The sequence below is a fragment of the Sphaerodactylus townsendi genome, linkage group LG09 (assembly GCF_021028975.2).
Source record: "Sphaerodactylus townsendi isolate TG3544 linkage group LG09, MPM_Stown_v2.3, whole genome shotgun sequence".
NCBI lineage: Eukaryota > Metazoa > Chordata > Lepidosauria > Squamata > Sphaerodactylidae > Sphaerodactylus > Sphaerodactylus townsendi.
The window spans coordinates 64,081,133-64,099,647 of NC_059433.1; the positions used below are offsets into that span (position 1 = coordinate 64,081,133).

The window sequence follows — 18,515 nt, forward strand, 5'->3', positions numbered from 1 at the left end:
TGGCAATGGCAAACCACCTCAACTTCTCATTTGCCTTGAAAGCTCTTTGCTGGAGGAAGCTAAGCGTGGTCAATACTTGGATGAGAGACCACCACAAAAGGCTCTGTAGAGGATGGCAATGGCAAACCACCTCAACTTCTCATTTGCCTTGAAAGCTCTTTGCCGGAGGAAGCTAAGCGTGGTCAATACTTGGATGGGAGATCACCATGAAAGGCTCTGCAGAGGATGGCAATGGCAAACCATCTCAAATACTCACTTGCCTTGAAAGCTCCTTGCTAGGAAGGTGCCAAGCAGGGCCACTACTTGGGTGGAAGACCACCAAGGAAGACGTCACAGAGGAATGTAATGGCAAACCACCTCTGCTTCTTAGTTCCTGATGTTTAGGTGAAATCTGTTTTCCTTTACCTTGAACCCATTACTCCTGGTCTTAGATCATGACATACAGCAGTGGCATAGGAGGTTAAGAGCTTGTGTATCTAATCTGGAGGAACCGGGTTTGATTCCCAGCTCTGCCGCCTGAGCTGTGGAGGCTTATCTGGAGAATTAGCTTGTACACTCCCACACATGCCAGCTGGGAGACCTTGGGCTAGTCACAGCTTCTCGGAGCTCTCTCAGCCCCACCTCCCTTTCAGGGTGTGTGTTGTGAGGGGGGAAGGGCAAGGAGATTGTAAGCCCCTTTGAGTCTCCTGCAGGAGAGAAAGGGGGGATATAAATCCAAACTCTTCTTCAAACTCTTCTTAAAGACCATCCTTTTTGTGCGATGGTGAAGAATCTCCCGTACCTCCCAAAATTTGGCCTGACCCAGCTCTCGGAATTACAGAAAAAACAATTTCTTGCTTAGCAGTGGCATATTTTGCATTGAAAACTTGCCGCGATTTTCCTGCCGGGCTCGTTGAAATAACCGTGATTATCTAATCACCTATTTAGTGATCGACATATTCTTTAGCAGCAGCAGCAATTATTTTTGAGATCTAGCAGTTGGGTTCTCTTCCGTTCCCCTCCCCTTTCATACGGAAATAATGTCCCAGTGTTCATTTTGCCTGCCTCTTTGCTTATATCTTCTGGGATTTTTTTTGGTTTTGTTTTCAGAGTATAGTTGTGTCGTTCTGCAGTGGCAAATTTTGTGTTAGAATATTGTCACTGTGAGATTCTTGTGCATTTGCGTGTCCGAAAGGCTGAGGCACTTATTCGTTTCCGGTCAACTATTTTGTGTGATCGATTTTGGGCATACACCTCACTGGTGTTAAGAACATGTCCAAAAAGACCATTTACCTGTTAAGTGTATTCCTGTTCACAAACTCAAGTTTATCTTGGCATAACATGAGAAATGAGAAATGACTCTGAAATCATTTCACCAGTCGTATTATGGGATTGGAAAGGGAAGCTTGGGTGGTTATTTCAAGGTTGAGCCAATCCATTTTTATCTTACTACGTGTTTTTTATTTTTGAAAAAACCTTAATGCTGTTTATTATGTGAACTTTACGGGGTTTTTTAGATCTGACATCGTTGCTATAACAACACTGATTCATGTAATTTTTGCAACCATCTGTTAGGGTTTGCTCAGCAGCTTATATGGCCATGCTAAGGGGTTTTCCTGTTTGATGAGGGGCTTGCCCCTGCTTCTATCTCTGTGTTTTCAGGAAGATTCCCCTAGGGCAGTGATGGCCAACCTTTTTGAGACCGAGTGCCCAAACTGCAACCCAAAACCCACTTATGTATCGCAAAATGCCAACACGGCAATATAACCTGAATATTGAGGTATTCGTTTAGAAAAAAACAGTTGGCTTTGAGGCGTGCATTACTCAGGAGTAAGCTTGGTAGTAGTCGGTGGCTTTGCTTTGAAGCAACCATGCAACTCTTTCAACGGGTGAATCACGACCCTAGGAGGGTTTACTCAGAAGCAAGCCCCATTGCCAGCAACCAAGCTTACTCCCAGGTAAAGGATCGCGCTTTAGTTCTTCGCATGAAAATCAGTGAGGTTTAACAGCGCTTAACAGGGTTACCTACACTGCTTCCCCAAAACTAGGTCTTAGGTTTAATGCTGATAATCGAGCCCAGCGGCCCAGGCCAGCCTAGATGTGTGTGTGTGTGGGGGGGCACTCTGTTTGCGCGTGCCCACAGAGAGGGCTCTGAGTGCCACCTCTGGCACCCGTGCCATAGGTTCGCCACCACTGCCCTAGGGGTCGACAGATTTGGGCTGACTTTGGTAGCCAACCAGAATTTGTGGTCTCCAGGACAGTGCTCCTTTTTCGACTCAGTAGAAGGGCAGCGTCTTGATTCTTACATTATGTTTGGCTTCAAAGGTGGAGCCAAGGATGATAAGAACCCGTTCCAGCTTGCCAGTATCCTGCTTGTTCTGCTGTAGAACGAGTCCAGAGGAGGGTAACCAAAATGGTAAAAGGTCTACGAGGAGAGACTTAAAGATCTCAACATGTTAAGTTTGGTGAAGAGAAGGTTAAGAGGTGACATGATAGCCATGTTTAAATATTTGAAGGGATGTCATGTTGGTGAGGGAGCAAGCTTGTTTTCTGCTGCTCCAGAGACCAGGACCAGGAGAAAGAACATAAGAACATAAGAACAAGCCAGCTGGATCAGACCAGAGTCCATCTAGTTCAGCTCTCTGCTACTCGCAGTGGCCCACCAGGTGCCTTTGGGAGATCACGTGCAGGAGGTGAACGCAATGGCCTTCTGCTGCTGCTGCTGCTCCTGAGCACCTGATCTGTTAAGGCATTTGCAATCCGAGATCAAGGAGGATCAAGATTGGTAGCCATAGATCGACTTCTCCTCCATAAATCTGTCCCAGCCCTTTTTAAAGCTATCCAGGTGAGTGGCCATCACCACCTCCTGTGGCAGCATCTTCCAAACACCAATCACACGTTGTGTGAAAAAGTGTTTCCTTTTATTAGTCCTAACTCTTCCCCCCCAGCATTTTCAATGAATGTCCCCTGGTTCTAGGATTGTGAGAAAGAGAAAAATTTCTCTCTGTCAACATTTCTCTCTGTAATGGGCTCATGATGCAGGAGAAGAGATTCCATCTAAATATTAGGAAAAACTTCCTGACCGTCAGGGCTGTTCGACAGTGGAATGCACTACCTCGGAGTAAGGTGGAGTCTCCTTCTTTGGAGGTTTTTCAAGAGAGGCTGGATGGCCACCTGTCAGGAGTGCTCTGATTGTGTGTTCCTGCATTGCAAGGGGTTGGACTGGATGGCCCTTGGGGTCTCTTCCAACTCTGTGATTCTTAAGCACGCAAAGCTGATTCTTGACCACTCAGCCGGGCCCCACTCGGAGTGACATTTGACATTTGGTTCTCTGGTCTGATCCAGCAGGCTAGTTCTTATGTTCTTATTAAAAAGGGGCTTGGACAGATTTATGGAGGAGAAGTCGATCTGTGGCTACCAATCTTGATCCTCCTTGATCTCAGATTGCAAATGCCTTAGCAGACCAGGTGCTCAGGAGCAGCAGCAGCAGCAGGCCATTGCTTTCACATCCTGCACGTGAGCTCCCAAAGACACCTGTTGGGCCACTGCGAGTAGCAGAGAGCTGGACTAGATGGGCTGTGGTCTGATCCAGCAGGCTAGTTCTCATGTTCTTATTAAAAAGGGCTTGGACCGATTTATGGAGGAGAAGTCGATCTGTGGCTACCAATTTTGATCCTCCTTGATCTCAGATTGCAAATGCCTTAGCAGACCAGGTGCTCGGGAGCAGCAGCAGCAGCAGCAGCAGAAGGCCATTGCTTTCACCTCCTGCACGGAGCTCCCAAAGGCACCTGGTGGGCCACTGCGAGTAGCAGAGTGCTGGACTAGATGGACTCTGGTCTGATCCAGCAGGCTCGTTCTTATGTTCTTACCTTTTTCCCCCTGGCCCAAACGGACCTGACCATTTGCTCTCCCCCCATCTGTTGGCAAGGACATTGCGTCCTGTCTCCAACCCTTTCAAAATCTGACGTGCCCTCTTTTCAAAGGAGAGGTTCTGCAGGGGGAGGGCGGAGAGGTGGGGGGGTTATTCCTTTGACAGTCTAGAGCATTAAATTAGAATCGGGTCTCATCTGGCCTGGTGGATTAAAAAAAAACACCATTGACCCTGACTTTCTGTCCCTGCTAATTATATTAAACTCCATTTGCATGCTGACGTGAGAGTTTAAGAGGGGTCGCTCGAGCCTGGATGCCTCTTGAATTTGTAAATGACAGTTGGGGGTCAGGGCGCCACCGGACAAGTGGTAATTAAGCCACTAAAAGGGCCACGCCGTGTTTTTCCCGGCGTCGCTACCGGCTGTTTGATCTTTGCTTCCAATGCTTGACCATAAATGTGTAAGGGTCTCTTACCCACATTAGTGGGAGAATCGGTGTGTCGTGTGACGGCCGTCTTCGAGTGGATATGAGGCAGAGTGGGATATTAAGCCATCATCTTGTCTGTGGCTCGGCAGGGTTGACTTTTCGGCACTCTTCCCCGCTAAACTCTTTGGTCTTGTCGAGGAGGAAACTAGGAGGATGGTCGCCACATCTCAAAAAGGATATCGAAGAGATAGAGAAAGTGCAGGGAAGGGCAACGAGGATGATTGAGGGACTGGAGCACCTTCCCTATGAGGAGAGGCTGCAGCGTTTGGGACTCTTTCGTTTGGAGAGGAGACGTCTGAGGGGGGATAGGATTGAAGTCTATAAAATTATGCATGGGGTAGAAAATGTGGACAGAGAGAAATTATTCTCTCTTTCTCACAAGACTAGAACCAGGGGGCATCCATTGAAAATGCTGGGGGGAAGAATTAGGACTAATCAAAGGAAACACTTCTTCACGCAACGTGTGATTGGTGTTTGGAATATGCTGCCCCAGGAGGTGGTGATGGCCACTCACCTGGATGGCTTTAAAAAGGGCTTGGACAGATTGATGGAGCAGAAGTCGATCTATGGCTCCCAATCTTGATCCTCCTTGATCTGAGATGGCAAATGCCTTAGCAGACCAGGTGCTCGGGAGCAGCAGCAGCAGAAGGCCATTGCTCTCACATCCTGCACGTCAGCTCCCAAAGGCACCTGGTGGGCCACTGCGAGTAGCAGAATGCTGGACTAGATGGACTCTGGTTTGATCCAGCAGGCTCGTTCTTATGTTCTTATGTTCTTAAGTCACGGGACTGAAATTTGAGGGGAGACAAAAACGGTCATCGTTACACCGCAGAGCAACCCTACTGTGATGAAGGGGTCTAGAGTTGGAGCTGAGTCCAGATGAATTTAGTGGGTGGGTGGCTGCTACCTTTCTGGTGTGAGCCAGCGTGGTGTAGTGGTTAAGAGCAGGTGCACTCTGATCTGGAGAACTGGGATTGATCCCCCGCTCTGTCGCTTGAGCTGTGGAGGCTTATCTGGTGAACTAGATTAGCTTGTGCACTCCCAACACATGCTTGCTGGGTGACCTTGGGCTCTTCACAGTTCTTCAGAGCTCTCTCAGCCCCACCCACCTCACAGGGTGTTTGTTGTGGGGCGGGGGGGGGGGAGGAGGAAAAAGGAGATTGTAATCCTCTTCGAGTCTCCTTACAGGAAAGAAAGGGGGGGATATAAATCCAAACTTTTCTCCTTCTTCTGATGGTTCCACCGATGGTGCCCCCTAGCTAGAGGGGGGGGGTCACCTGGCACATAGAGTTTCCAGCTTCAGGTTGGAGGATACCTGGAGATTTGGGGAGTGGAGCCCCGGAAGGGCAGGATTTGAGGAAGGGAGAGACTTCAGTTGGGTATAATGCCATTGATCCACCTTCCAAAGTAGCCAGTTTCTCCAGGAAAACCTATCTGTGCCACCTGGCTATCAGTTGTAATGGTAGGAAATTTCCAGCCCAGGGGCGTACCACCGAGGGGGACATATGGAGACAATTGTCCCGGGGTTCTGGCCATTTAGTCACGTGGGGTGTGTGGAAAATCTCCCCCTTCCTCCTCCCCCCCCCATCCATACGTTGACTTTAATACCTGCTGCAAAAAATATTTTTTCGGTTGTGGTAGGGGCGGGCAGCTGCCCATACAGGGAGGGGGGGGGCAGAAAACTCAGATTTTTCACCGGCTTACATTTTCCCTAGATACGCCTCTGCTCCAGCCACCACCTGGAGATTGGCGACCCTGAGGGTTAAATTCTGCCTGAGAATCTGTCTCGCCTGTTCCTCCGCATGCGTAAGCCACCTGGGATCCATTTCCCCAGCGGCTTCAGCAAGAGGGTGTTTCGAAACCTTTCTACACCTGAACTTCTTTCAGAATTGCTGATGGGTGTTTATAATGCAGGATTCCTCCAGGAGAATTGGAACGGCTGCAGTATTGCTTCTCTTCCCCCAGTTTTCATGCCTGATTTTGGCAGAGGGCTACCTGAGCGAGGCCTTTGGATTTGAAGAAGAAGAAGAAGAGAAGAGTTTGGATTTATATCCCCCCTTTCTCTCCTGCAGGAGACTCAAAGGGGCTGACAATCTCCTTGCCCTTCCCCCCTCACACCAAACACCCTGTGAGGTGGGTGGGGCTGAGAGAGCTCCCAGAAGCTGTGACTAGCCCAAGGTCACCCAGCTGGCGTGTGTGGGAGTGTGCAGGCTAATCTGAATTCCCCAGATAAGCCTCCACAGCTCAGGTGGCAGAGCGGAGAATCAAACCCGGTTCCTCCAGATTAGATACATGAGCTCTTAACCTCCTACGCCACTGCTGCTCCTGGGGCTAAGGAAGGAAGAAAGGAAGGGAGGGAGGGAGGGAGGGAGGATGGGAGGAAGGGAGGAAGGAAGGAAGGAAGGAAGGAAGGAAGGAAGGAAGGAAGGAAGGAAGGAAGGAAGGAAGGAAGGAATTATTCGGTTATCCTTACTTGGTAGGACAGTATTCACATTCTGTATATAATATCCCCAGAATCAGGGAGTGGCCAGCTAGCAAATTTTGGGCAGAAGTAAGATTTGGTCAAAGGACCTCGGTACTCGTTTACTTAGCCGAGTTCTCACAGCTGTTAATAAGGTGATCAACAAATAAATTTTTAATCCATTAAATAGCCTGGCCAATGTGTTTGCTCCATTCACGCGATACAGCTAACTGAACTGAGACCCCTTCCACACATGCAGAATAATTTATTTGTTTGTTTGTTTGTTTGTTTGTTTGTTTGTTTGTTTGTTAGTTAGTTAGTTAGTTAGTTAGTTAGTTAGTTAGTTAGTTAGTTAGTTAGTTAGTTAGATTTTTATACCGCCCCATCCCCGACGGGCTCCGGGCGGTGCACAACATAAAATCTCGATACAATTATAAATATCATTTCATTTCTAAAACCTTTAAAAACAGCAGTGGACATAATGGTAAGCAGAGGCGTCCGCTAAAACCCCATTTTTAAAAATCCTCCCTAAGAGGGAGAGACGGTGAATCCCAGTTAGATGGAAAGGCTCAGATGTAAAGAGCCAAAGTGGGGGTGGAGGGACCAATCAGTGGCCGGTCCCTCCAAAGGACCGGCGGAACAGCTCCGTCTTACAGGCCCTGCGGAACTCGCTCAGATCCCGCAGGGCCCAGACAGCTGGAGGAAGAGTGTTCCACCAGGCCGGGGCCAGAGCCGTAAAGGCCCTGGCCCGGGTGGAGGCCAGCCGCATCATTGAGGGGCCAGGGACCACCAGTAGATTGGCCTCAGCCGAATGGAGAGGCCGTATAATCCACTTTCACAGTTGTTTGCAGGTAGATTTTGCTATTCCGCACATCTGCAGTGTGTATTGGAAGTGGACTGAAAGTGCGTTATCCTGCATGTGCGGAAGGGGCCTGAGTCTTGCTAAGCAAGAAATATATGCGAGTCCGTCAACCAGCTTCCTTCTTTCGCTTTTTTTCCTGTATCCACAGTTTATTTTATTATTATTATGCTTTTTTTAAAAAAGTTTATTAGCCAACCTTCTCCCTTACAAAACCCAAAAGGGCTAGCATTTTAAACAGAGAAATGTGTAAAAAAAACAAAAAAAGGCTGTGCATGATAGGCAGAAAAAAAAAAACTTCTACATTAATTGAATGGTGAAAATTGTGATTTTTGAATTACATCTCTCTGTGTGACAGACTAGAGAATAATCTCATCTGGCCGGGATAACTGGATCGGAGGACACGTCTGGTGAAAAGCGGCAAAGTCTAACTTCGACACAAGGTAATTGATGGCACGGACGTCTGGTTACGTGACCTGTGAAGTGGATCGATGTGACAGATCTTGGTCTGTTGGTCCCTTTTTAATATGCGTTTTCTTCCTCGTACTTGTTCTTTGAATCGACACACTGTCATTTCTGGTGTGTTCAGGTCAGGGGCATGCAGGGGAACTGCCCCACTGGGGCACTTGGCCCGTGCGGTGCCCCATGCGGCCCCCTGCCACGACCCTCGCCCCATATCTCCATCCTGCCCCAGAATGCCCCAGGTTTTCCAGAATGCCCCTCTTGCCTTATCCCCAGTTAACAGGCAGCGCGCTTACGGGGACAGAGATCCTCTGGTCTTCCTCCCTCCTTGAGATTGCCTACTGCCACTAGTTCTGGTGAAGTGTGTTTATGTATTTATGTATTTATGTATTTATTATTTGGTTTTCTATACCGCCCTATCCCCGGGGGGCTGTGGGTGGTGTTGAGTTAGGCTAACTACCTGCTTGGTTTGTCATATAAAAACCTGATGCCTCATACTTTTATTAGCATTGGAAAGGAAAGTAGACCATGTGTTTTAAATCATCTCGACCGTTGAAATGCCACGTTCACAACTAGTTAGTAGACCTTGATTGTTAGTAGACCTACCTCACAGGGTGTTTGTTGTGAGGGGGGAAGGGCAAGGAGATTGCAAGCCCCTTTGAGTTTCCTGCAGGAGAGAAAGGGGGGATATAAATCCAAACTCCTCCTCCTCCTCCTCCTCCTCCTCCTCTTCCTCCTCCTCCTCTGACCCTTTGAGTTTCCTGCAGGAGAGAAAGGGGGGATATAAATCCAAACTCCTCCTCCTCTTCCTCCTCCTCCTCTTCCTCCTCCTCCTCCTCTTCCTCCTCCTCCTCCTCCCTCCCCCCCCCCCCCCCCCCCTCCCTCCTTCCTCCCTCCCTCCCTCCCTCCCTCCCTCCTTCCTCCTCCTCCTCCTCCCTCCCTCCCTCCTTCCTCCTCCTCCTCCCTCCCTCTTCTTCTTTCTTCTTCTTCTTCTTCTTCTCTTCTCTTCGCCACTTCTTCTTCTTCTTCTTCTTCTTCTTCTTCTTCTTCTTCTTCTGCTTCTTCTTCTTCTTCTTCTTCTTCTTCTTCTGCTGCTGCTGCTGCTGCTGTTAGGTGCATATGACATCACACACTGGAATTTTACTTTAATCCAGGAGAAAGTTTAGTGGTCTAGAGATACCACGGAGAAGGACAAATGGTTCCTTGGCCTGTATAATATATTTTATTTCATCAAACTTATATGCCGCTCTTCCCCATAGGGCTCAGAGCGGCTTACATTCAAGACTAAAATAAAATACATTAATTAAAAACATTAATTAAAAAATAATAATAAAATACATTAAGTCCTTGTGGTCCCGTGGATTATCTTGGCTAATTAAAAACCGGTGTCTTTTCAAACTTTGGTAAAGTGAGATACGCTTCTGCAATTGATGTACTCCTTCGTCCTGCCCGTGAGTCTAGATTTTGCGATCCGTCCTCAGCTCGCGAACTTTGCTCTCGGAACGCCAGAGGAATTTGAACTGCCTGGGACCGAATCTTGTTCTGTGTCCCTCTATGCCTAAAATACCCCAACGGGAGTATAATTCTCTTGTAAGCGTGCCTTTGAATTACCGGCTAGTGAAAAGCTATTGGACCCACGAGCCTGAAAATGTGACAGTTTGGTTTAACTGGGCAGATTTCAATTTACACCTGTGGGGTAATGGCGCTGGTAATGACAGATAGATTGAATGGGGTCAAAGGTTGGCATATTGCGGCTGCTCTAGCATGGGCCCATATCAGTGTTTTGTGTATTCAGATTTGATCGAAGGAGGCAGTATCCTGGCAATTTCATCCCTATTAACTTGCAATTGACAGGTAAATTATTCCCCGGCAAGTGGAGTTCGGATTTGTTAATCTCACTGCGAGCTAGAGCAGGTCAGATTTAGTAATTTACAGCACTATATTTAGCAATTTTTTTATATCTTATATTTTAGTGATATTTTTCCCTAGTGCGATGGATAAATTTGGGTTTGGAGAAAATATATATACCCTCCGTATTTGAACGCGCGGCTGAGTTTTGCAACTGAAAGGTTGGTGGTGTGCAACACAAATTCATAGTAACGTAGAGTTGGAAAAGACCCCCAGGGCCATCAAGTCCAGCCCCCTACCATGCTGGAACATAAGAACATAAGAACATAAGAACAAGCCAGCTGGATCAGACCAGAGTCTATCTAGTCCAGCTCTCTGCTACTCGCAGTGGCCCACCAGGTGCCTTTGGGAGCTCACATGCAGGAGGTGAAAGCAATGGCCTTCTGCGGCTGCTGCTCCCGATCACCTGGTCTGTTAAGGCATTTGCAATCTCAGATCAAGGAGGATCAAGATTGGTAGCCATAAATCGACTTCTCCTCCATAAATCTGTCCAAGCCCCTTTTAAAGCTATCCAGGTAAGTGGCCACCACCACCTCCTGTGGCAGCATATTCCAAACACCAATCACACGTTGCGTGAAGAAGTGTTTGGAAGACACAGTCCTGGCCAGTTTGGTTATTGTGGTGTTTGTTTGAATGTGTATTTCGCTGATACTTTTCTGATCTGGTCTATGACTGTAAATAAACTTAAGAAAGGATGGAAGACACAATTAAAGCACTCCTGGTAGATGGCCACGTGGCTTCTGTTTATAAGCCAAAGGTTGCCCAGATGTCCTGTGATATTGGGGGCAAATAATCTTTCAATTATTTGTCAAATAGGCATAGGTTATTCATATGCACGCTAGACTGGCTGGCAGGTTTCAAAGGGTTGAAAGAGTCGCTCTCCCAGCTGAAAGGGGAAGAGAAGGGAGTCATGAGAAACACATGAAGAAGAAGAAGAGTTTGGATTTATATCCCCCCTTTCTCTCCTGCAGGAGACTCAAAGGGGCTTACAATCTCCTTGCCCTTCCCCCTTCACAACAAACACCCTGTGAGGTAGGTGGGGCTGAGAGAGCTCCAAGAAGCTGTGAATAGCCCAAGGTCACCCACCTGGCATGTGTGGGAGTGCACAGGCTAATCTGAATTCCCCAGATAAGCCTCCACAGCTCAGGCAGCAGAGCTGGGAATCAAACCCGGTTCCTCCAGATTAGATACACGAGCTCTTAACCTCCTACGCCACAATCAAAGCACTCCTGGTAGATAGCCACGTGGCTTCTGTTTATAAGCCAAAAGTTGCCCCAGATGTCCTGTGATATTGTGGGCAAATAATCTTTCAATTATTTGTCAAATAGGCATAGGTTATTCATATGCACACTAGACCCAGCTGGCAGGTTTCAAAGGGTTGAAAGAGTCGCTCTCCCAGCTGAAAGGGGAAGAGAAGGGAGCCATGAGAAACACATGAAGCTATCTTATTGTTAGATTCTGGACCAGAGGCCAATAAGCAGACTCTAGATTTTGAAATCAGAAGTCTGTATTGAGTTGGCAACAGGTACTCAGAGTCAGAAAGCCACTTCTGTGGGTCCTGGCTTTTGCAGCAATATCCCTCGTTGTGCCTTCCCCCTCCCCCTTTCTCAAGGAATGTGAGGACAGCAAGATGTGAAAGACATTGGCCATAAACTCAGATGGGCATTCTCAAGAGCAAGATGCAATTCCTTTCCATCGTCTTTACTTCAAGGCCGGTTCTTAAACATCCCTCGGCATGATCGACACTGTTCTTTCTGCGCTACTTATATTGACTCCCTTGAACACATCTTGCTGTCCTGCCCTAAGTATAACAGCTTTTGGCCGGACTTCTCTGCTTTAACCTCGGTTGGATTCTCGGATCTTCCTATCAACGCAAAGATGATTTCCCTGCTCAACAATCCCGAGGCGGAAACAACGGAAATCGTAGCCAGATTTTTGCTGCGCGTTTTGAATTAGGGTTCCCTTATTAGCATTGGCTTCTGTCCATATTATTTTTACTGTTCTCTACTGGATTTATTCTCTTTTGTCCGTATGTTGTATATGCCCAATGAAGGTCTCTGAGTCTGAAAGACATTGCTATGGAAAGTGAGTATCTCAAGGTCATGGTGATTGTCCATGACCACGCAATGTGTGATTGGTGTTTGGAATATGCTGCCACAGGAGGTGGTGATGGCCACTAACCTGGATAGCTTTAAAAGGGGCTTGGACAGATTTATGGAGGAGAAGTCGATGTATGGCTCCCAATCTTGATCCTCCTTGATCTGAGATTGCAAATGCCTTAACAGTCCAGGTGCTCGGGAGCAACAGCTGCAGAAGGCCATTGCTTTCACCTCCTGCACGTGAGCTCCCAAAGGCACCTGGTGGGCCACTGCGAGTAGCAGAGAGCTGGACTAGATGGACTCTGGTCTGATCCAGCTGGCTTGTTCTTATGTTCTTATGTTCTTATGTCTCCTGCCGGACAGAGCCCGCAGCCCCCGTACCTCCTTCCTCCCTACCGGAGCACATAACGGGTGCTCTAGTTAACTACATTACTAAGCGCATTGGAATAGAACAAAAGGCCCATTAACGCATTATGGCAGAGTGTTGGATACAGAGAAGGTTGGCTGGTTCGCGACCCTCTACTCCAATTGAACTGATTTCCCCCTGGCCCAGGTGTGGCCTTTGGCACCTCTTGGTCTGAAGTCGGGAGGGGGCAGGCGCCATTCCTGACTCTTGTACTAAATCAGACCCTTAATCCATCCAAGCGAGTATTGTCTGTTCAGACTGGCTGCACCTCTCCTCGAAGTGGGTCTCAGGTGTGTGGCCTTGTAGTGCACCCCAGTGGTAGGATCCAAACATTTTAAGTAACAGGTTCCCTCGGCCAGCCCCCCCTCAGCAAAGGGGGCAGAGGCGTACATTCTAGGCAAACCCTGGAGCCCTGGGCAAAACCTATGAGTTAAGGATGCCCCCCCAAGGGCAGCCACCCCACCACTCTACTCCCTAATTTTTTTTTTTGCACCAGGTCATTTCTAAATCATCATCACATTATAGAAAATGCCCCAACTCACAAATTCTGAACACAGCAATGGTGGAAACACACAGGTTCTTTTGATAGGAGGACTGGTGAGATAAAAGGTATGGAAAGGCTGAGAATCCATGAATTGCCGAAGGTACCTGGAAGGGATTCACCCAGTTCAGGGGAGTTACATTATTAGTCGCATAATTGCTATATGGAACCTTTCACCTTCAAAGGCAGTATGCACTTCCTCGGGGAGGCAAAGGCAACGGAGATGAGCGGAAAAGTGGACCCAATTAGTAACCCCCTCTCGGCACACACAAATAATTAGTAACCCACTCTCGGGAACTGGTGAGAACCTGCTGGATCCCACCTCTGGTGCACCCCAAGGAAGTGGTGTCTGGGGCTCCAGTCCCCCCGCAGCCTCTTAGCTACGCCACTGTATGCTCCATGACTCTTTTTCAACTGAGATGCCAGGGACTGAATGTGAGGCCATCTGCATGCAAAGCAGAGTCTTCTCTGCTGAGTTGCATTCCCTCGGTGTTGAATAAGACTTGGGAAACTTCTCAGATAAGGGAAGGTGGTAGCTCAGCTCACCTTAAAATCTTTCCTTGATCCCACTCTTGTTATTTAAGGAGAGCCAAGCTTGCCTAACTTGACTTGGATCTCTCTCTCTCTCTCTCTCTCTCTCTCTCTCTATCTATCTATCTATCTATCTATCTATCTATCTATCTATCTATCTATCTATCTATCTATCTATCTAAATGGCAACTGGTTTAGAATCAAAAAGATCTGGAACACATACCCAGTGTTGATTTAGCGGTGAAAAATAATCTTTCCTCGCTCTGGAGCGGGTGGGGAGTATCTTCAGGTTGCCAAACTCAATGAGTCCCTGTTTTTAGTTGGAACCGAAATAGCGTGGCATCTGTGTAGGTTCAGCTCTGAGTAACGAGGTCTCTCTTATGTTATTCTCTGGACCTTTCCTGCGTACTTTGTGTAGGTTGGCGATGAATAATGTCTGTCATGTTGAAACAGTTGAGGATTCCAAAGTTCTCGGGCAATATTATGCACAAATAAAACCTTCCAAAGATCCGGGATATCCCTCTTTGGTGCGGGCATGTGGTTTTCAGGGTGCACTCTGGATTTTTGCAAGATTTTGGAGTGGCCGATATAATTTTAGGGGCTATGGATCCTGGTGTTCACTGATTAAAGGCAGAAAATGCCATTTTTCTTCAAGTCAGGGAGGGTCTCTACAGACCAGGGTCCTCATCTCAAGGGTCTGATGATCCAAAATCACCACATCTTATATTCCCTCAATCAGGACAACTCATTCAGAAGAGCTAATAGGCTTCCTTATATCTGCTTAGCAATCAGATGAGGTCAGTTGCAATGACAGTAAGTGATGAGCTAAAGGCCCTCTGGTGAGATTTATGGATGAAAACCTGGCCTAGCCCTGCTCTTTTACCAACACCAGTACTAAACCTGGTTTATGAGCAAGCTCATCTAAATCTGCTCACGGCCCAGACAGGCAGCCCCATCCAAACCTCAGGAAGTAACCACTCCACCCTGCTGCTACCCACACACATGCGTGCGTACGCAGGCGCGCGCACACACACACGCAGTAGACTTGTGTAGTTGAATCTTGCGAGCAGAAGGTATGTAAGTTGTCAGGGGTTGTCCTTTTTTAGTGATCCCTCTGTTCATTTTTATGTTGACGTGACCTGTATGGCCAAGTCACCGGGCCAAGTCACCTTGCTAGAAGCTAAGCAAGGTCAACCCCGGTTAGGATAAAGGAAACACTTCTTCACGCAACGTGTGATTGGTGTTTGGAATATGCTGCCACAGGAGGTGGTGATGGCCACTAACCTGGATAGCTTTAAAAAGGGCTTGGACAGATTGATGGAGGAGAAGTCAATCTATGGCTCCCAATCTTGATCCTCCTTGATCTGAGATTGCAAATGCCTTAGCAGACCAGGTGCTCAGGAGCAGCAGCAGCAGAAGGCCATTGCTTTCACATCCTGCATGTGAGTTCCCAAAGGCATCCGGTGGGCCACTGCGAGTAGCAGAGAGCTGGACTAGATGGACTCTGGTCTGATCCAGCAGGCTCGTTCTTATGTTCTTATGTTCTAGGATATGGATGGGAGAGCACCAAGGTCTAGGAATGCTCTGCAGAGACAGGCAATGGCAAACCACCGCTGTTCGTCCCTTGCCAACCCTACAAGGTCATCACAAATTGACTCTTATGAAGTGGCATTGTAGTGTAGTGGTTAAGACTGGCAGACTCCAGTCTAGAGATCCAGGTTGGGTTCCTCTGCTCTTCCACATGGACTAGGTTTACCAGATCCTGGGTAGGAAATACCAGGATATTTTCAGGGTGCAGCCAAGAGAGGGTGGGGTTTGGAAAGGGGTGGCACTTTGCTGGGGTGTAATTCTGTAAAGTCATAGAATCGTAGAATTCTAAAAGTTGGAAGAGACCCCAAAGGCCATCCAGTCCAACCCCCTGCAATGCAGGAACACATAATCAAAGCACTCCTGACAGATGGCCATCCAGCCTCTCTTGAAAAACCTCCAAAGAAGGAGACTCCACCACACTCCGGGGCTTTCCGCACTACAAAAGGGAGTGAAGGTCGACTCGGTTCCCTTCAATGGGGGGCGATTCCTGGCTGTCCGCACAGCAACTTCCTTGGCCTCCTGGAACCGAGCTAAGTGAGCGGGATCATCTTGGTACCTGTTTCGCTCCTCGATCGTGATTGGCGCTTGTGTTACGGCGGGAAACGGGAACGTTCTTGGTTTTTTTTTTTACAGTTTCCGTACGTCGCAGCTATGTAGCATTGACGCGCTGAACTACTTCCGTCGCAGTCGGAGCTACGAAGCTTTGGCGCCAAAATTTTTCCAGTTTAATCGTCGCTTTGAAACGATCTCGATATCGTAGCTTCAAAACGTGAGGGAAACTGTATAAAAAAAGCCGCGCTCTCTGCCCGTCACGACTCTCCCGTTCTGCGCATGCGAACGAAGCGGCTCCTGATTGGTTGAGTGGATGCGGTGTCGTTTCGATGCGTCTGCATTTCGAAGCTTCGAAGCGATATCGACCTTGTTCCACCAGCGAGTCGCGGTTCATAACTGCGACAGGGATGTCGCGGTTCCGAGCGGGGGGAACAGAGACAAGACAACATCGAGCTCGGTTGTAGTGCGGATACACTGAGTTGAACCTGAGTAGAAACCGGTACAACACAGTAAGTGCGGAAAGCCCCTCCGAGGTAGTGCATTCCACTGTCCAACGGCCCTTACTTCCAGGAAGTTTTTCCTGATGTTTGGGTGGAATTTTCCTTCACCTTGAACCCATGACTTCTTGTTCTAGTCTCTGGAGCAGCAGAAAACAAGCTTGCTCCCTCACCCACATGACATCTCTTCAAATATCTAAACATGGCTATCATAAGAACATAAGAACTAGCCTGCTGGATCAGACCAGAGTCCATCTAGTCGAGCATTCTGCTACTCGTAGTGGCCCACCAGGTGCCTTTGGGAGCTCACGTGCAGGAGGTGAATGCAATGACCTTTTGCTGCTGCTGCTGCTCCTGAGCACCTGGTCTGCTAAGGCATTTGCAATCTCAGATCAAGGAGGATCAAGATTGGTAGCCATAGGTCGACTTCTCCTCCATAAATCTGTCCAAGCCCTTTTTAAAGCTATCCAGGTGAGTGGCCATCACCACCTCCTGTGGCAGCCTATTCCAAGCACCAATCACACGTTGCGTAAAGAAGTGTTTCCTTTTATTGGCCCTAATTCTTCCCCCCAGCATTTTCAATGAATGCCCCCTGGTTCTAGTATTGTGAGAAAGAGAGAAATGTCACCTCTTAGCCTTCTCTTCCCCAACCTAAACAAGCCCGGCTCCCTGAGTCTCTCTTCATAGGGCATAGGTTCCAGAGCTTTTACCGTTTTGGTTGCCCTTTTCTGGATCTGTTCCAGCTTGTCAATATACTTCTTCAAGTGGCGACTTTCTGAAGTGTCTATTTCCTTCAAGGGAAATGATTTCTTTTGCCTGAAGGTCACTTGTAACAGCCAGCCCCTGGAGATGGGCAACCCTACCATGGATCCAAGCCGTAGGTGTTGGTATTTTCCTTTTCTTCTCCCAGGCCCCTTCCGCACCTGCAGAATAATGCACTTTCAATCCACTTTCAATGCACTTTGAAGCTGGATTTTACAGTGCAGAATTGCAAAATCCACTTTCAAACAGTTGTGAAAGTGAATTGAATGTGCATTACTCTTAGGCTGACCAGCCGTCCCGCTTTTGGCGGGACCGTCACGCCTTTAAACAATTTGTCCCGCGTCCCGCGGGTTCTGCAAATTGTCCCGATTTTTTGGGAGGCTGCTGCACTTTCTTCTGGGCCGCAAGGCAGCGCGGCAGCCTCCTGTGCGCTCGGCCGCAGGAGCGCATGGCCTTCTGGGGCTTGCCTTTTGGTGCTCTGTGACAGGGCGGCAAACGGCAAGCCCCAGAAGCCCGTGCGCTTCTGCGGCTGCGTGCGCACGGCCGCTTCCCCCGTCCCGGATCACAAAGGTGACCATCTGGTCACCTTAATTACTGTGCATATGCGGAAGAGGCCCCAAATGAAAATAGACTGCTCGGGAGAGTCGTCCGCCATTTCCGCCGCTATTTTCGATGTCTCGTGCAGGCTGGCCTGCTTTTGTTTGTCTTCTTTTCAGCTTTTGTTGATGGCCTCCAAATGATTGCTCGTTGACCCTGAGACCTTGTCTGCATGCATTTCTTGGAACGGCTCGCCCAGCCTCCGTGCGAAGGCTGCATTTTCATTAGTCCCTCACCAAAAGCATTTTGAAGATACTTATTAAGAAAATTAAAAAAAGAAAGAGAAAGAAAGAAAGAGAACTCTAATCAGTTTTTAAACATCTAAGTTCATTACTGGAGCACGTCGTTATTGCAAAGAGAGGGAGGGAGGGTATTTGCAGAGCACGGCTCAGAGGCAGAGGACACGCTTTGCATGCGGACGGCCTTGGTTGGTTCCTGGAATCACCGAGTCTGGGAAGCGGCTGGGGTCACCCAAGACAGGACTGATTAGAAGCCCCATTACTTTGACTCGGTACAAAGTAGCTTCGTGCCCTTGTGCTTTGGATGGGCGCCACTAAATGTGTAATGGAGAGCATGTGGTGATGACCACAGGCGCTGATGGCTGAAGAAGAAGAAGAAGAGGAGGAGGAGGAGGAGGAGGAGGAGGAGGAGTTTGGATTTATATCCCCCCTTTCTCTCCTGTAGGAGACTCAAAGGGGCTTACGATCTCTTTGCCCTTCCCCCCTACAACAAACACCCTGTGAGGTAGGTGGGGCTGAGAGAGCTCCGAGAAGCTGTGACTAGCCCAAGGTCACCCAGCTGGCGTGTGTGGGAGTGCGCAGGCTCATCTGAATTCCCCAGATAAGCCTCCACAGCTCAGGCGGCAGAGCTGGGAATCAAACCTGGTTCCTCCAGATTAGATACACGAGCTCTTAA

The 18,515-nt window shown here is 48.3% G+C and overlaps 1 long non-coding RNA gene across 1 annotated transcript in view; it reads left to right on the forward strand.

Moving 5' to 3' along the window:
* Positions 1 to 18,515, forward strand: part of LOC125439059 — an 85,466-nt gene that overhangs the window by 38,072 nt on the left and 28,879 nt on the right. The window contains exon 2 of the long non-coding RNA XR_007245473.1: positions 8,014 to 8,098. This is a non-coding gene — a long non-coding RNA (uncharacterized LOC125439059). The remainder of the gene's footprint in view (positions 1 to 8,013; positions 8,099 to 18,515) is intronic.